This window comes from Festucalex cinctus, chromosome 17 (genome assembly GCF_051991245.1).
Source record: "Festucalex cinctus isolate MCC-2025b chromosome 17, RoL_Fcin_1.0, whole genome shotgun sequence".
NCBI lineage: Eukaryota > Metazoa > Chordata > Actinopteri > Syngnathiformes > Syngnathidae > Festucalex > Festucalex cinctus.
Genome location: NC_135427.1, coordinates 15,624,635 through 15,640,951, shown reverse-complemented (window position 1 = coordinate 15,640,951; position 16,317 = coordinate 15,624,635). Strand labels below are relative to the sequence as shown.

The following is a 16,317-nucleotide window of genomic DNA, read 5'->3' as shown; positions in this document are numbered from 1 at the left end:
ATATATATATATATATATATATATATATATATATATATATATATATATATATATACTTTTAACTCATTTGCTCCCAAAGACGTATTTATACCTTTTTTTTATGCTTGAGCATGAACAAGATTTTGATGCAGCCTCTGAACTGAAGAGAATGATTGAGGCAATGGTAGTTATTACAAAAATGGCCAGTAGGTGGCAGCTGAGTATAAGAACTCAACCAGGGCCATGTTTTTCCCCACTGTTTTAAACATATTTGTGAATAATAATGAAACTGAGCTATATTCTAATGCTAATTGCTGCGAAACAGAGAGAAATATACTTTTTTTCCTGATGAATGAAGAGACTCTAATCTTGCTTTTGGTAGGTTCCATGTTTTTATAGTAATAGAATACAATATAGTAATAGAGTCCATATCCAGTAAAACAGCCGAGGGTTGCTTGAGTGAAAATGGCTGCCAGTGAATGAGTTAAACTTAAATTAGTTCAAATATATTCGCTTCTGTCAAGTATTTCTTAATTAAAATTATTTTTTTTAATAATACAGAGGATAACATTCAATATTTTTTTTATTTTTAATATTTTTTTTATTAAAATTGTTATGTCTGCATTTTGGTAGCGAGTTATGCCTGAGATAACTTGGAGTGCTTGTTTTAGGTCATCCAGCTTCCAGTTTTCTTTCGCCATCGCCACATTTTCCCGCCGTTTCTTCGTCATCGCTATGTTTCAAAGGAAAATGTAACTTGCGAAAGGCTAACAATGTTTTGAAATTCCTAGAAAAAAGAAGGGAGCGCTTGTTTTCCTTCACTGAACTTGCAGATTTGTTGGCCGGCAACATGACTTTCTGCCATTTCTTCATCATATTTACGTAACGTGACAAATATGTTGTTAATAATTTGCCGAATTCCTTCTTACTAAAGGAAGGGAGCGCTTGTTTTATATCACTGGGCTAGCATGTGGCCAAGAAATTACGACTTGCAATTAGATAAAAATGTTGCGAAATTCCTTTTTGGGAAGAGAAGGGAGCGCTTGTTTTGCAACACCGTGGTCAACTTACACGTCTTTCCCGGCGTTTTGTTCCTCTGATGAGCGTTTTTGGGCTATTTTTCAACACCGTCTTGACCTTTCCATGAAGGGAGGGAGCCAGAAGACAGATTGCTGTATAATTCATAGGGACTCCCCGCCGAGGACGCGGCGGGCCGTCGTGTTCACGTCTCCGTCGGAATTTCCTTTTGTTGGCGCCCGCTCGCGTGCGACGTTGCCAGGGCCTCGTCGTCAATTACCTCTTTAAACATTCATCGGCCTCGACCAAAAAACGGCGACAGACGACTGATTTGATGAATAAGTTCGTAAAAAGATTTCTCTGGCACGCTTGGAAAAACTAAAGGGGGAAAAAAAAAGCCGCACAATGTCTGCATGTGCACAACAAGAAGCCGAGGAAGGAAGAGCTCCTGGAATGACGCCTCGCGGTCGTCGCGCGCGTTAGCGTTAGCGTCTCCTGAAATACCTGGCGCGCGGGAACGGCGGAAGCGGCGGACGGCGTTCCCCAGAGAGCCTCTGCTGGTATCATTAGCGCGGCTCAAGCGGCGTACAAACTTCAGCAAAACGTCAAGCGAGGGGAAATGTGCTCGCATTGCACCTCTCCTGCTTTTTCTTTTTTTTTTTTTTGCCTTCTCCCCTTCTGATGCCGCCGACGCCATCACGCTCCGCTCCCAAATTAATATTTCTACAAATAAAAGTCAGGGACAACTTGAAACTAGCGAGAGGAGGAGAAGAAGGAGAAGAGAGACTTGTGTGAAGTGGAGCCTCCTGTCTCATTTTTTGTGGTTATATCGGCTCCATCTTGGATTCTTGCAAATGATGAGGTTGGCGTTTGGCGCACTGGTGTACATCAGCAAAAATGTTTCGACAGAAGAAAAATCTTTTTTGTCCCTCCAGAGGAAATTCTGTCAGTGTTTCCTATTGTCATGCATGTACAGACTCACTTGTGGCGAAAACAAGCTCCCGTCCTTTCTTTATTCATTCCGGAACTTTCATCACAGTCCAAGTCACGTTTTACTTCCAAAATGCAAATATGAAGAACAAATGCCAGCAAAATGTTGTTGTTGGCCACCAAACCTGTGAGCCCTGTTTAAGAAAACAAGCGCTCCTTTTTTTTCCCCTTTACAGTATCCCGTCAGCATTTTTTTTTTTTTTTTTTTTTAAGGAATTCCGGAAGTTTTCATCACATTCCAAGTCCACATACTTTCCTGATGTGAGAAACGAACGCAAAGAATGAAACCCGTGATTCCTGTAAAAGAAAACAAGCGCTCCCTTTCTTTTAGGAATTCACAAAAAAAAAAAAAGTTTTCAGTCACATTTTCCTTCAAACAAGACGACGTCAGGAAGTCGTTTTGGTTGGCCACCAAATGGGGAAGCCCAGTGACTGAAAACAAGCGCTTCCATTTGTTGTTCAAGAATTCAAGATCAAGTTTCATTTTTAGTCGAATCACACCCCTCGTTTATCCAAAAAGCAACGACAATGACATACTTCATAACTTTTCAGATTTGGCTTTGCCGCCATCTTGTGCAATCTTGTTGCCAAGGCGATACATTGACGTGAACGTGACTGTTCAAAATGTGGTTGTAATCTTGCTGTTGTTTCGAGGTTTCACTCATGAATCTTCTTCTTTAGGCTAGTATGCTAGCTGACGTTAGCCTCAAGTGCAGGCGGTTTTAGAATCATGTCACTACTGTTCATTTTATGTAACATAGCTTCATGATTGTGTTAAATGCACGGTTTGTTGATACTTTATGATCATCTCTGTTTTAAGATCTTTGCTGCCATCCTGTTAGTGAAATACAAACTTCTTTTTTGGGTAGGGCAACTATTATTTGCTGATTTTTGCTATTTTTGGCAGATTGCGGGGACGTCGCTGTACATTTACTTCCAGTAGTTTAGTACATTTAATAACACATTCTTATACTTTTACTCAAGTAACATTCAAGATACTCTAACCCAAATAATTCTCTTGTTGAGACTTATTCTCCGGGCAGTCAGCATTTCTTCTACTACTTCTTCTTCTTCTTCATCTTCCTCTTCTTCTTCCACTTCTTCATTTTCTACTTCCATCCATACATGTAAATGTTCACATAGGAAAACGTATTTTGTTGCTTTCCATTGTGAAATCAAACAGCACATCGAGTCCATTAAATGTTCTCGGAACCAAAAGGCTATTAAGACCTACAATTTATGTAAATATTTCAGTATTTTCTTGTGAATTTCACCCCCTGGCATTTTGTTTTGTTTTATTTTGTTTCTGTTTTGTTATGTATAGTCAACAATTGTTTCAATAATTGGTTTTTATTCTTTAAGAATGGCTTTTGTTGTATTGTGTGTTGAGTTGCCAAAAAGAAATCCACTTTTTCTTCTACTTGTACTTCTTCATCTTCTACTACTACTTCTTCTACTTCTTCTACTTAGTCTACTGATACTTCTAGCACTTCTACTTGTACTTCTTCAGTGGTACCTCTACTTACGAAATTAATTGGTTCTGGAAGAAAGTTCTTAAGTCGAAAAATTTGTAAGTCGAGACGCATTTTCCATGTAAATGCCCTAATCCGTTCCAAGCCTCCCAAAATTCAGACATAAATGTTTTATAAAGCATAAAAATGAATCAAAACATGTAACAAATACATGTTACAATTAGATTATTGCACAATAAATGAGAGTTGTGCATAATGTAAAAAAAACAAAGAATAAAGTAAAGAATAAAAATGATGGTCATTTACCTTTTTAACTGCTGTCCTCATCGTTTTTTGCCCTCTTTTTGGTTCATGTTCTCTCTCAGAAGTGTTTTTTTTTTTTTTTTTTTTTTTTGCCTGGTGTTTTGTAAAGAACTGATCCATGGATGTTTTTTATTTTATTTTATTTATTTATTTTCTTTAAAACAATCCTTCGGAAATGTCCAAGGCAAACATCATCTTAGTGAGCAAACGCCCGACTGGTGAACACTTTTTCTGGGCGATTCTTTTAAACAAATTCTGAAACTTCCGGTATGGCGAGGCATCTTTTAAAAAAAAATAATAATAAATAAATGCCCGTCTCGTCGCAATTAAAAACGTACTGTGCCTTCATCAATCACCAATTGTTTGAATTTTTGCACAAATTCGTTGGCCGTTAGTTCATACATCTACGAAAAATCGGAAATCGGAACACCTCATGGGCCGCGGGATGAATGATGAGGACGCTGTATAGACACCGATCTAGTATACGCTCATAGATACCTATGGTAGAGGTTCCTCTTAGCCAATGGGAAGCCAGAAACATGCACAAACACCGATCTAGTATTTACGCTCATAGGTACCTATGGTAGGAAATAGCCATAGCCGAAAGTATGTTGCGTTCGATAATGCATTTTTACCTTTCGTATCTAGAAATTTCTTTCCTAACAAGAGGCAATATTTTCCCGTTGAGGAGTTTCGTAACTCGAAAATTTGGTATGAAGAGACGTTCGTAAGTCGAGGTTCAACTGTACTTCGAATGTCCTGATTTCTTTTTTTGTAATTTCATTTGTTTTTCTTTTGTGTATGTAATTTACAATTGTATGTGTGCATTCTGTGTTTGATTCTTTGTAATTTTTTTTCTTTGCAAACTACTGTTCTCTTGGCGGTTGTTTGTATTGAAAAATGTTTGATTGTTGCCGTGTTTGTATGTCTTACAGCAAATAAAAACTTTGGAGAGAGAATATAAAATCTTTTTTTTTTTTTTTTTTTTTTTTTAACTTTTTGTTTGCTGTAAGACATAGAAACATGGCAACAAACATTTTTCAATACAGATCAACAATAACTTCCAAGGGAACATTAGTTTACAAAGAAAAAAAAATATTCCAAAGAATCAAACATAGAATGCACACATACAATTGTAAATTACATACAAAAAAGAAAATTAAAATAAAACATAAATGACATTACAAAAAAAGAAATCGGGACATTCAACGCCACACTTCTACTCTTCTTCTACTACTTTGTCTTCGTCTTTTTCTTCTACTTCTACTCGCACTACCACCATGTGGTGCAGCCACAATTGCAAGTTGCGTGCGAGTCAACGAGCAGTTGGCGAGCGAGCAGGCTGGTCCGCGTTGATTTCTGTGAAGAAAGCGCTTGAGCCCGTTCTCGCGGCAGACCTCACAAGCGCTCGCTTCGTCTCGCTAATGAGCACTCAGGCCAAAATGCGGTCCAAACGTACAATTTGACACCAGACGTTATTTCGCGATGCCCTCCACATTTCAGAAATAGCTTTGCTGGATGACAAAACATTGAGGTCAACTTTGGATTCCGATTTGGTTTCAAAGTGAAGCAAAAAAGAAATTGTGTGGACTTTGTTTCATTATTGTTTGAGGAAAGTCATAATGTTGACAGCATTGTTGCGCTTAACCAATCACATGACCGCAAACATTACGGAAGATGGTGAGCGTTTCACAACCGACGTACAGACACGGACGGGTGACGGATGTTGGATTTTCGGCTGAAATTTCAGGATGAAATAAAAAAAATACACTATAACCTTCACAGGTCAACTTCATTAATTGACCTTTCTCTCCATTTTGAAATGCAACATGTTTTTGTCGCACATGTTTATATTCTACTATAAATTTCAGGATCAAAAATGCACTCGAAAACTGTTTATTTGTGCGTGTCAAGGTGGGGTTGGTAATTTAACTCATTCACTCCCATTGACGGAAAAAGACGTCAAATGATGCATCGTTTTTGCTGGTCTGGCAATGAATGTGTTAAAAAAAAAAAAAAAAAAATTTAAATAAATTCTGAGCCTTTAGGTTTTCTTTTTTTTTAATTTTTATTTTTTTTACGTAACTTATTTTTAATATGAATATTCCTGATAGTATAACAAGTGTATTTTTTTTCTCTTTAGATAAAATAAATAAAATGGCTGCTGTCCATCAAGTTGTGACAGTTGACGAACAGCACAGCCCCTTTCCAAAAAAGAAATCAAAATGGTGCTTGAGCTGAATCGTTTTCATTCCTCCCTTCCTGCACGCTTGCTAGTGACGACATCGCAAACGTTGGACTCTTAAAATCATCAGCGCGACACACGCGCGTGCGTGCGTGCGTGTGTTTCAAACATTCAAATAATATAATTATGCAAATTGAATTATATTTACAAATGGTCTTTTTTTTTTTTTTTACCTGAGAAAAGTTCAAATACTACAAGAATTGAATCGTTATTATTAGAAAGAAATAAATAAATAAATAAATAAATAAATAAGATGGTAATATTACATTTTTGTTTAAGAAAAAAACAATTTATTTTCTAGAAAGTCATAAAATTTATTTGCCGGATTTTTATTTCATTTACTACAATAACTTGTTACTTAAATGAATGTACTTTGGAATCAGAATTGCCTTCATTGTCATTGTATCCACACATAAAAAAAGTTCACATTTTTTAAAAGAAAATAATTACGAATATATTGAAATAAAAAAAGACAAAGGAACAAGACTAAAGTTGAATTTTTACTGAAAATGTCGAATGCCTACAAGCCTAAATTTTACTAAGAAAATAATTTCTTATTAGGAAAAAAGTTGATATTAATATTCTGAGAATTTTTTTATTTTTTTCCCGTAGTGTGAGCATCTGGGTGTGAATAGTGGCCTAAAGCAGCCGTGTGTGTGTGTTTATTTTATATTTGTGTGTTTGCCTGTGAGTTGCTTTCACTAAACAGCTGAAAGTACATTGGCCACTGTGACTCTCCTTGCCCACATGCGAGGGCATTACACTACCTTAACTGTTCAATTTTTTCCCGTTTGGGTAATTGTAATTTGAGAAATTAAAAAAAATATCAAAAATTAAGATTCCACCTGAAAAAGTAAATTGATGTCACGGATCAAAATCTTAAGCCAATGTAATGTTCAGCTTGCTGTATGATGTCACGGAAATTGTTATCGTTTCGCTTCACGTCGATACGACTTTCCATATCAATCCTGCCCTTGAACGCCTCAACGAGTTGCCGGCCATTATTTATTAGCCGGACACAAAAATTTCAAAGACGCGCACGATAAGCAAAATAGCCGTGCGCGATTGTCTTCGTCTTCGCGTGCGTGCGCGCGTGCGCGATGGCCCCGCAGCCTTAAAACGACAAGCGTGGCGAGCGTCGCTTTGATGTGACAATCATCCCCAAGTTAATTTGTCTTCAGTCGCCAGCGCTCGCTCACGGCGACCGTTCTGCGCTCATCAAGTCAAAAAGACAAAGAAAAAGAACACAAGGAGAAGACAGGGGGAAAAAAAACAAAAAAAAACACACACTTTTCTGAACAATGTTGTCGCTTTGATACGTCGCTTGATGGGAGTCCACCTAGAGGCCAAACGGGATCACTACATGTGTGTGATGACATCATCACTTTACAACAGGGGCATGAAAGTACAATTTCATTTCAATCCATTTTTTGTAGTATTTTTCTAATGACGGTAACATGGTTGCAAATCAAATGCTAATTGTTAGCTTCTGTGCTCAAGCACGTATGCTAGCTAAACCGTGTTAGCAGCCGCTATGCTAGCTGCTAATGTAGTGAAATGGTGTCGCCTTGAAATACGAGTTAAGTTCATTCACTTGCATCTCAAATCATATTTTCCGTGTTCCAGCACCCCCCCCAAAAAAAAGTCAAATAAAATGTCGTTTTTCAATGAGAAAAATATTGGGAATAAATAAAAAAATTATCACGTGGAACTACAAATAGTCGTAATTCGGCACGTGACGATTCTCCAATTCGTAGACCCCCCCCAACCCCAATATTTGCGAAGTATTATTATTATTTATTTATTTTTATACATTTTCTTTCATTTGTTTTAGTGGAAAATGTGTATTATAGCCCCACTTAATTTTTGGGAGTTTAATAAAAGTCACCAAAATATATACAATTGCATTAATACAATTTTTTTCCCATAATATTCTTACATTCTATAATATTATATTTTGCATTGTTCCATATTAACTGTCTTGGGCCACTCCAAGTTCACTGATGCTAGCCTGAAAAAAAAAAAGAAAAAAAAAATCAATCCAATGAAATCAACAAAAAAATAATAAATCAATCCAATGAAATCAACAAATTCTTGCTTTTTCAAAAAAAAATATTTAATATTCAATATTTTCAGTTGTATACTCAAATTGATTAATCATCATCATCTTTTTTTTGTGCTTCAGATTAAAACACTTGAAAGACCAGTAAAAGTCAAATGTTACATATTCAGTTTATACTGCACAAAAAAAATAACTACAGAGGAGTAATATTTTCTTCAATGCTTACAATACGCTTCATATGAAGTAATTATTGAAATATATTAGATTATATCATGAAAATAAAACATGGCTCATAAATTTACAACTGCATTATTGTAACCAAAAAAAAACTTTAAATATTCCACTCTTATTTGTTATTATATACTTTATCCCTGTGATATGAATATTTTTCATCAAAGAACCTCCTCTGTGGATAAATGATGTTTTTAGACACCTGTCATAATAGTCCTTGGTGTCCCTAATCAAGTGGCCAGCAGTTCTACGCGTCGTGCAATCTCCAGTTTCTTCTCCTTCCTTGTGCTCTTCTGCCACCTGGTGGCCGGCGTGTGTATTGGCCCCATGAAATCCCCTCTTAACATCATCCAGCGAGATTCAAACACGCTTTACGTGCGTGTGTGCGTGTTCATGCGCGTGTCATCCTCATGACAGTTGATATTTCTTTTAATGACCAACACAATTAACTTCCAAATAACTAAATCGGGCCTCCTCAGCGTGCGCGTGTTTACGTCGTCATTAAAGTGACGGCCGAAGAGGCGGCGGCGGGCCCTCATTTGCATAATTGAATGGAGTCGCTTGCGGTTTTTGGACCCTGGAGACCACAGACGTCATCATTAAACGTCCTCCTTTTTCCTTCTTCTTGCGAGTTCTCTTTTTTGTTTTCATCACAAAGAGAGAGAAAAAGAAAAACCAGCTCATTACTGACAAATGTAGCCGCACCCCCAAACATCCACCACCACTGATGGAAAACGAGCCATAACTTGACTTTATGAGTTGAATTCCTTCCAGGACCGAGCTCAGAACTTTGTTCCCCAAAATGCACCTTGCTTGCTCCGCTCGCAAAAAAAAAAAAAAAAAAAAAAAAATCATAATCAGTGTCCAATCAATTTTACAATTCTTTTAAAGACCATCTTCCCTTCTCACCGCTTGTCTGCCTTGCACACGCCGACTTGCTGCACTAGTAAAAACTGCACACAAAAAAAGAAAAAAAAACTGTCGGATTGGTGACTAGTTGCAGGTTCAATGGCCGCATAACTTTACTTCAGGGGTGTCCAAACTTTTTCATTTGAGGGCCACATACAGAAAATCAGAAGGATGCAAGGGCCACATAATGTTATGAAGAGAAATTGTGTTTAGTCCTAAAAATTGTACAAATAATTTATTTGTGCTTTTGCATATTTAGAAAATGCTACAGAATACAAACCAATTTATTTGTAATATGGCAGTAGGGTTATTATAGTTTTGCAATTTTACATTTTAATGTGTTTTTATTAGTTTAGTTCTTTAAAAAAAATGTTTAGTTTGTTAGTTTTAGTATTAGTTTTTTAAAATGTGTATTACTTGTGCGCAATATTTAAAAAACACCATGGGAACAACGTCATCTGAAGGTGCTTTTCTATTGGCTGCTGCTAGATGACGTCACTTTTGTGTGACATACTTTCAAACGTCATTATTCCGGTTTATATCAAAATAAATCTACTAAAAATCACATTTAGGCTCATGCATTAAATGAATTACCAAAGACTAAAACAGACGTTTGCTATAATTACATAAAATGTAGTTTCAGTTAGTTCTCGTTTTTTTAAAAAGCATTGTTTTAATTTTATTTCGGGAACAATATTGTTTTTTTAATTTTAGTTTTAGTTTTTTCATTAGATTTAGTTAACTAAAATAACCTTTAATGGCCCCAGTTTTTTGATACCCTCCCTTCTTACTTTGACCATTTCCAAACATTTTAGTTTTGTTTATTTTATTTGAACTGAGTCAAATGTCATTTTTAGCGCATGTCGCGGGCCACTGAAAAATGGACGGCAGGCCGCCAATGGCCCCCGGGCCGTAGTTTGTACACCACTGCTTTACTTCCTTCCTTGATCTTCTCAACCCCAACCGCTTGTCTGCCTCGCTAATACCACCCACTTGCTCCACTTGAAAAACGGTCTGCATAAACGATTCGATCTGCCCTGTTTGCATAAACGTACTCGCCCAAAAGTCGCACAGGTGAAATTACAAGTGATCCAATAATAGTGACGTTATTTTGTTTTGTTTTTTTTGCCCCAGGTGAATTTTGGCATCACAAGTGGGTGACAAACCAAGGAGGTGGAGACCTTTTCCCTCCTCAAATCTCCTCGATGGCCGGTGACGAAAGGAGGCCACCTGCAGGGAGGGAGTGGCCTGCGCACAATCGCCATTCACAAGGGAAGGACAAGAAGATAATAGTAAGCAGACACCACACGTTTCCCCAACTAAACATTTTAACTCATTCAAACCTGCAATTGAAAACGATTTTCATCATCTCACCCCGAACCTGACAATCATTTCAGGTGTTTCTTTATTTGTTTTATTTTTATTTTATTTTATTATGATTATATAATTCTGTGTATCCTGTTGGACAAATAAAAATGTCTTAAATCGATTGGTAAAATAGTAGCACAGATATAAAATAAATATGAGCTCAATACATATAAATTGCATATGAACAGGATTTTGTGCTGAGGTATCATTGACAAATGTGCCCATTTTAAAAAATATGACATAAGGACGATTAGACTTGCTTATTCAGAGAGAAATATTAATTATCATAAATATAAACAAATTAATATTTAATTAACAATGAATTAATTCAGATTTAATACTAAATGTATAACTAAACATACTTGGAATAAATTATTTTTAAATTTACAGACATATTCAGAGTTAGTAATACAATAAAATTATTAAAATGTGCATATTTTTTAAATTACTACAAAAATATGTAATTTTGTGAGAGGAACTTGGGGTAGAAAGCAAGTAAAAAAATATCTAAATAAACTTTTATTAATTAGAATAAATAAAACTATTGTATGTATGAAAACATTATGTATATACACGATTTGTGATGTCGTTGTTACTTTTAATATTATGATATTACCCAGTATGGTATTTTATTTACTTGAAGTATGTCTTGGTGATAACCATGCAACACAATTTGTGCAAATCATAACCACAATAACAAACATAATTTTTTAAGATATAACAATTTATCATCAGCTAAATTCATTTAACTCCCAATCGATATTAATCTTCCTGGCCCGTGATTATTATTGATCATAAAGAAAGCCAATAGAAAAAGTGTGAAAGATGTCAAGCTCCAATTGGGAAAATGAAAGAATTTTTTTTTTTTTTTTTTTTTTTTTTACTCGGTGAGAAGATGCGAGCTTCTCCATGATCGACTCTCGGAGATAACATCTTTCTATTTGCCCGGCAGCATTACCTCTGTCGGGTCAGGTATTTATTATCGCCACCGCCGATAACAGCCTTCTCCCCTCGCTCTGCTGCTAAACGGTCCAGTTCACGCTCGCAAGATTGTTGACGTGCGTGCGCGATAAGCCTCGAGACAAGAACACTCAGCCAATCGACACTTTCGCATCCAAATGAATTGTACTGCTGCGGGCCGAAAAGTGCTTCAACTGGCAGGTTGGGAAAGCGTACCAAAATAAATGAGCCTTGTTGCTAGGCAGAGTTTGTTGGGCGCAATCGGGTATGTGCCCCACCCCAAGTCTTAAAACTCTTTTGTTAACTTTTTAAAAATAATAATACGTAATAATAATAAGTCAATGTTTTGTTTTGTTTTGTTTTGTTTTGTTTTTTTCGGATTTGGTTAGACTACTTGTTGCTTGGCAGAATGTGAGGGGCACAATCATTGATGCCCCGCAAGTAGTTTTTGTACTGTGGTCAAAACTAAAATAGTTGTGGCTGGCCTTAACAATAGAACTAGTAAGATGTTCATTTATATATTTTTTTGCTCTGATTTGGTTGTGCTACTTTTTGCTTGGCAGGATTCATGAGGCGCAATCAGTTAGCATTTGAAAAGAGTGGTGTTTTTTGTTTGTTTGTTTGTTTGTTTGTTTTTTAGAATCAGTTTTGCTACTTGTTGCTAGGCATGATTCATGGGGCGCAATCAGTGTTTGGAAATGTTTTTTGTTTTTTTTACTGACATAAGATAAGTTGTTTGTCTTTGGTTATGCTACTTGTTGCTCGGCAGATTTTAATTTTGTTTTAAGTAAGTAGCTTGTATTTGCTTTTGTTACGTTTGCGACTGGTTGCTAGGCAGAATTTATGGGGTACAATCCATTTTGCCCCCAATAAATTTATAAACAGTGATTGAAACAAAAATACCTTTTTGGTTGACATAAAAATATTAAATATAGGTGAATGAGAATGAGTTTTGCTACTTGTTGCTAGGCAGACTTCATGGGGCACAATCAGATATGCCCCTGAGAAGTATTTTTCTAATTGTGTTTGTTCAAATGAGGTTGAAAAGCACAAAGCTGCTCTGAACTGTGCGGCAACTGACGCAAAACGAGGCTAAAGTCCACCCGGAGACGAATTCCAGATCAAAAGCACAACCTTTTGAAAAATAGAACAACATCGTCCGCGTTCGCGCATGAAACACTTTGGCTGCTGTTTGCTCCCGTCCCGCGCTACAAATCAGTTGTGACACGGGCAATCTGCGCGTCCACGGCGGAGAGAAAAATAAAAAAAACAACAACGGTTCAAACACGGCGCCAAGGAGGCACAATGCAGCTAATGGCCTCCCCCCCGTCTGCGTCTCCCGGCTAGCGCACTTAAAAACTTGGTTGTCGCTTTCATTGGCGCCGCGACGGGCGCGCGCGTCTGCCTTCCTCTTTGGGACCGCCGTCCCAGATTTAAAGGCTTGTCACGCGCCGCCGGCCCTTTATTTTGCCGTAAACTCTTGTTTTTTAATCTTTTCGCATTCCTCACGGGGGCATGTTGTTGTCGCAGGGTTTTGGAAAGGGGCGGGTTCCACAAGTGGGAGTTGAAATGGAAGGCGTCTTTCTTTTGCGCATCTGTGTTTGTTGCATAAGTATATTCTTATTAATTTGGCCATATGAAGTTTTTTGGAAGCCATTTTGAATGAATGTAGGTTGAATGTCGATAGAAGATTTTCTAAAAATCCAGCAAATGAAGTTGTGACTTAACTTCTTCTTTTCATTTTGTTTGTGGGAGAGTGCGGTGTGGAAACGACCATTTTGTGTAAAGCACTTTTTGGCGGACCAGTCAGGCGTGGTCCAAACCCCTCGTGACCAGCAGACATTCCAGTCGTCATATTTTGCAACGGATAAAGTATACGTTATGTTGCGCGTCGACATGTTTTCATTCACGATCCGGGTTATTGATGCTAGTTTAGTTAGCTTGTCTATAGTGTTTTATATTATGAGTTAGCATTAAGCTAGCTGAGATACTGAAAGTGAACTTGTGGTTGTTTTGTATACACAATGTGTAATTGTTTTGTTTATGATTAGTTTGACAAACTACAACTGCAAGTGGCAATAAACATTTTGAAACATTTAAGAAGAATTTGAAAAGGGATTTTTTTGGGGTATTTTTGTGTGAGGGTAGCTTGTTTGTGTATTTTTTTTAATTTATTTTTTTTAGTATGATGGTGTGTTGTCAAACAAACAAGCAAACAAGATTGAGGGGTGGCCATTTTGCCAGGTGAGCTCAGGCAAAAGCTAAAATGGCCGGACCCCTCATGGATAAAAAAACAAAACAAAACAAAACAGTGGACTTTTTTTCCTGAATTCATATCCCAGGAACACAATATTAATCAGAATACCGTGTTTGGACTAATGGGGGCACTTGTAAAATTCAAATATCAAGAAAATATTTGACTTGACAACCATTTAACTCATTTGCTCCCAAAAACGTATATTTTAAATGTATTAAGTTTCCCAAAGACGTATTTATACGTTTTTTTGTAATGTTTTGGGTTTTCTTTTTTATGCTAGAGAATACAGAAGGTTTTGATGCAGCTTCTCAACTGCAGAGGACGGGTGGAAAGAATGGTAGTAATCACAAAAACGGCCAGCAGGTGACAGCAGAGTATAAGAGATTAACCAAGGCCATGATGAAAACAAGCTGTTTCCCCACAATTCTAAGCAGATTTGTCAATAATGATGAAACGTAGCTATATTCTAATGCTAATTGCTGCAAAATGGAAATGGTTAAAAATATACTTTTTTTCCCTGATGAAAGAAGAGACTCTAATCTTTCTTTTGGTAGATTCCATGTTTTTATAGCTTTTGAACACAATATTTTGTGGACCTTGCAAAATCCAGCAAAACAGCCGGGAGCGAAGTGTGTTGCTGCAGCGAAAATGACTGCCAGTCAATGAGTTAAATAAAATTGTAGTTTGCTTCGTTCAACAGCTTTGCCGATGTAACCTTCACTACCGTAATTCCACTAGTGGAAGCGCAACCAAATTTACTTCTGGAATTTACAAAGGCCCCTTCCTTCCTCGGCCTGTTTTTACACCGGCCGTCCCGCACCTGTTCTGTTCCCCCCTATTTAGACCCCTCAACACCCCTCCCCACTTTACAGATGTCTTGCCGAATGCTTGGAATGCAAAAGGAGCTGAATGGCTGATTAAAAAAAAAAAAAACGAGATGGAGGCGCGCAGACGCGCGCGACGATTCGTCGCTCTTGAAGTCATCCAAGCCAGGTGTCGAGTGTTTGTTGAGCTCTCGCGTTTGAAAGAAACTTGTGAGAGACGCAGAAAGAGAACGAGTGAGCGGCGGCGAGCGTTTGAGAACAATGCGCCGCACGCGTAAACAAGTCCTCACATCTCCAAACGCGAGCGGGAAATGTTTTGAAAGTCTCCCATTTTCAACGCCGCGCTCATTAGCATGGCGAGCATGTGTTCGTCGATCTGCTCCGTCCTGACGTCCTCGTGCGGCGGCTTCCTTCCTTCGTCTCCGCCTTCGCGTTGGTCGCGACAACTTTGACGTCATCTTTCGTACGGAGCTCTCCTTTCCATCCTCATATCAACATTTCACTTTTCTCGACATTTCGCTACATCCCAGCAAAGGTTAATGTAGTTGACGAAAGCTAACACAATAATTCACATCAAAATTGACATAATGAAATCAAATAACAATAAAAACTAGACTAAGTGCAATTTCTGGAGAAATTGTGTGGGAATGCTGAAAGATGAATGCTAAGATTTGAATGCATGAATTAAGTGGAAAGAAAAATTATGAAATGCACTTTACCAACTGTGCCAGCGAGCAGTATCAGACACCTGGTAATGATGATAAGTTATATGTATGGAAGTGGGCGTGGAAAGTGATACTTGGAAAAAGTTCGTCTGTCCCATTGAAAATGAATAGGGAAAAGTTGATATTAAATGTTTGAAATAGTGCAAATACTGTAAGTAATGTGGAATCAGACGATATATACCCCGGGAGGGTAAATTTTGCTCTTGTGGCAAGAATACGCTTTCGTGCTCACCACTTAGCATGGTGCTAGTCAGAGATTAATTTGGTTTAGTGGCAGGCACTTTCCATCCTTGCAGCCTGCACTTTTACTCATCTTTTTTTTTTTTGGGATGAGCATTTTGAGCGTGACTTTGTGTCTTGGCATCGCTGACTCTCCTCACCAGCTCCCCCCCCCTTCATTCCGCCACCCCCAATGAAGCATCCACGCGGAGACGCCGGCTTCCTTTTGCGCCGCAGCCTCCATTTTGTGTGATCTCGCCGTGTTGTATAACCCTTTTGCGCTCCTCCTGTGTCTTTTTTTTACTTTTTTTTTTTTTTTGTATTGGATTTTTTTGAAATCCCTCCCTTGCTCTTTTCTGCGAGTTGCGTTCCGTATCGACTGCTCGGCGCTTTTGAATGTTGCGCAGAAAAAAAAGGCCCGGGGCTTTGCGGCTGGGTGGTGATGGCGGAGGGAGGGGTTGACTCCTGCCGCCCCCGTAGTGAACTTGAGTCTCCCAGCGCTCTCGCAAGTACACTTGCTCTTTTCTTCTTCTCTTGCCTCCTCTTTTCCCGCTTTCCCGCACCCCATGCAAAGATCACCTGACGGAAGATTAAGACGTCGGAGCGGCATATTTGCACAAATAACCCTCCCCGTCTTGTCTTGGCATCAAAGCGGGCGAGGCGAGGCGTCCCGCGGGGGGGCGGCGCGGTCACGGAGGCCTCGGTCCAAAGTTGCCGGGGAACAAACGGGACGGGCTCCTCCGCCGCTCGGCCCGC

General features: G+C 38.2%; 1 protein-coding gene across 1 annotated transcript in view; it reads left to right on the top strand.

Annotated features, from left to right (window-relative positions):
* Positions 1-10,356: 10,356 nt before the first annotated feature.
* LOC144005494 (gamma-crystallin M2-like) overlaps positions 10,357-16,317 on the top strand; it is a 36,120-nt gene continuing 30,159 nt past the window's right edge. The window contains exon 1 of the mRNA XM_077503741.1: positions 10,357-10,500. The gene's annotated coding sequence lies outside the window, so the exon portion shown is untranslated. The remainder of the gene's footprint in view (positions 10,501-16,317) is intronic.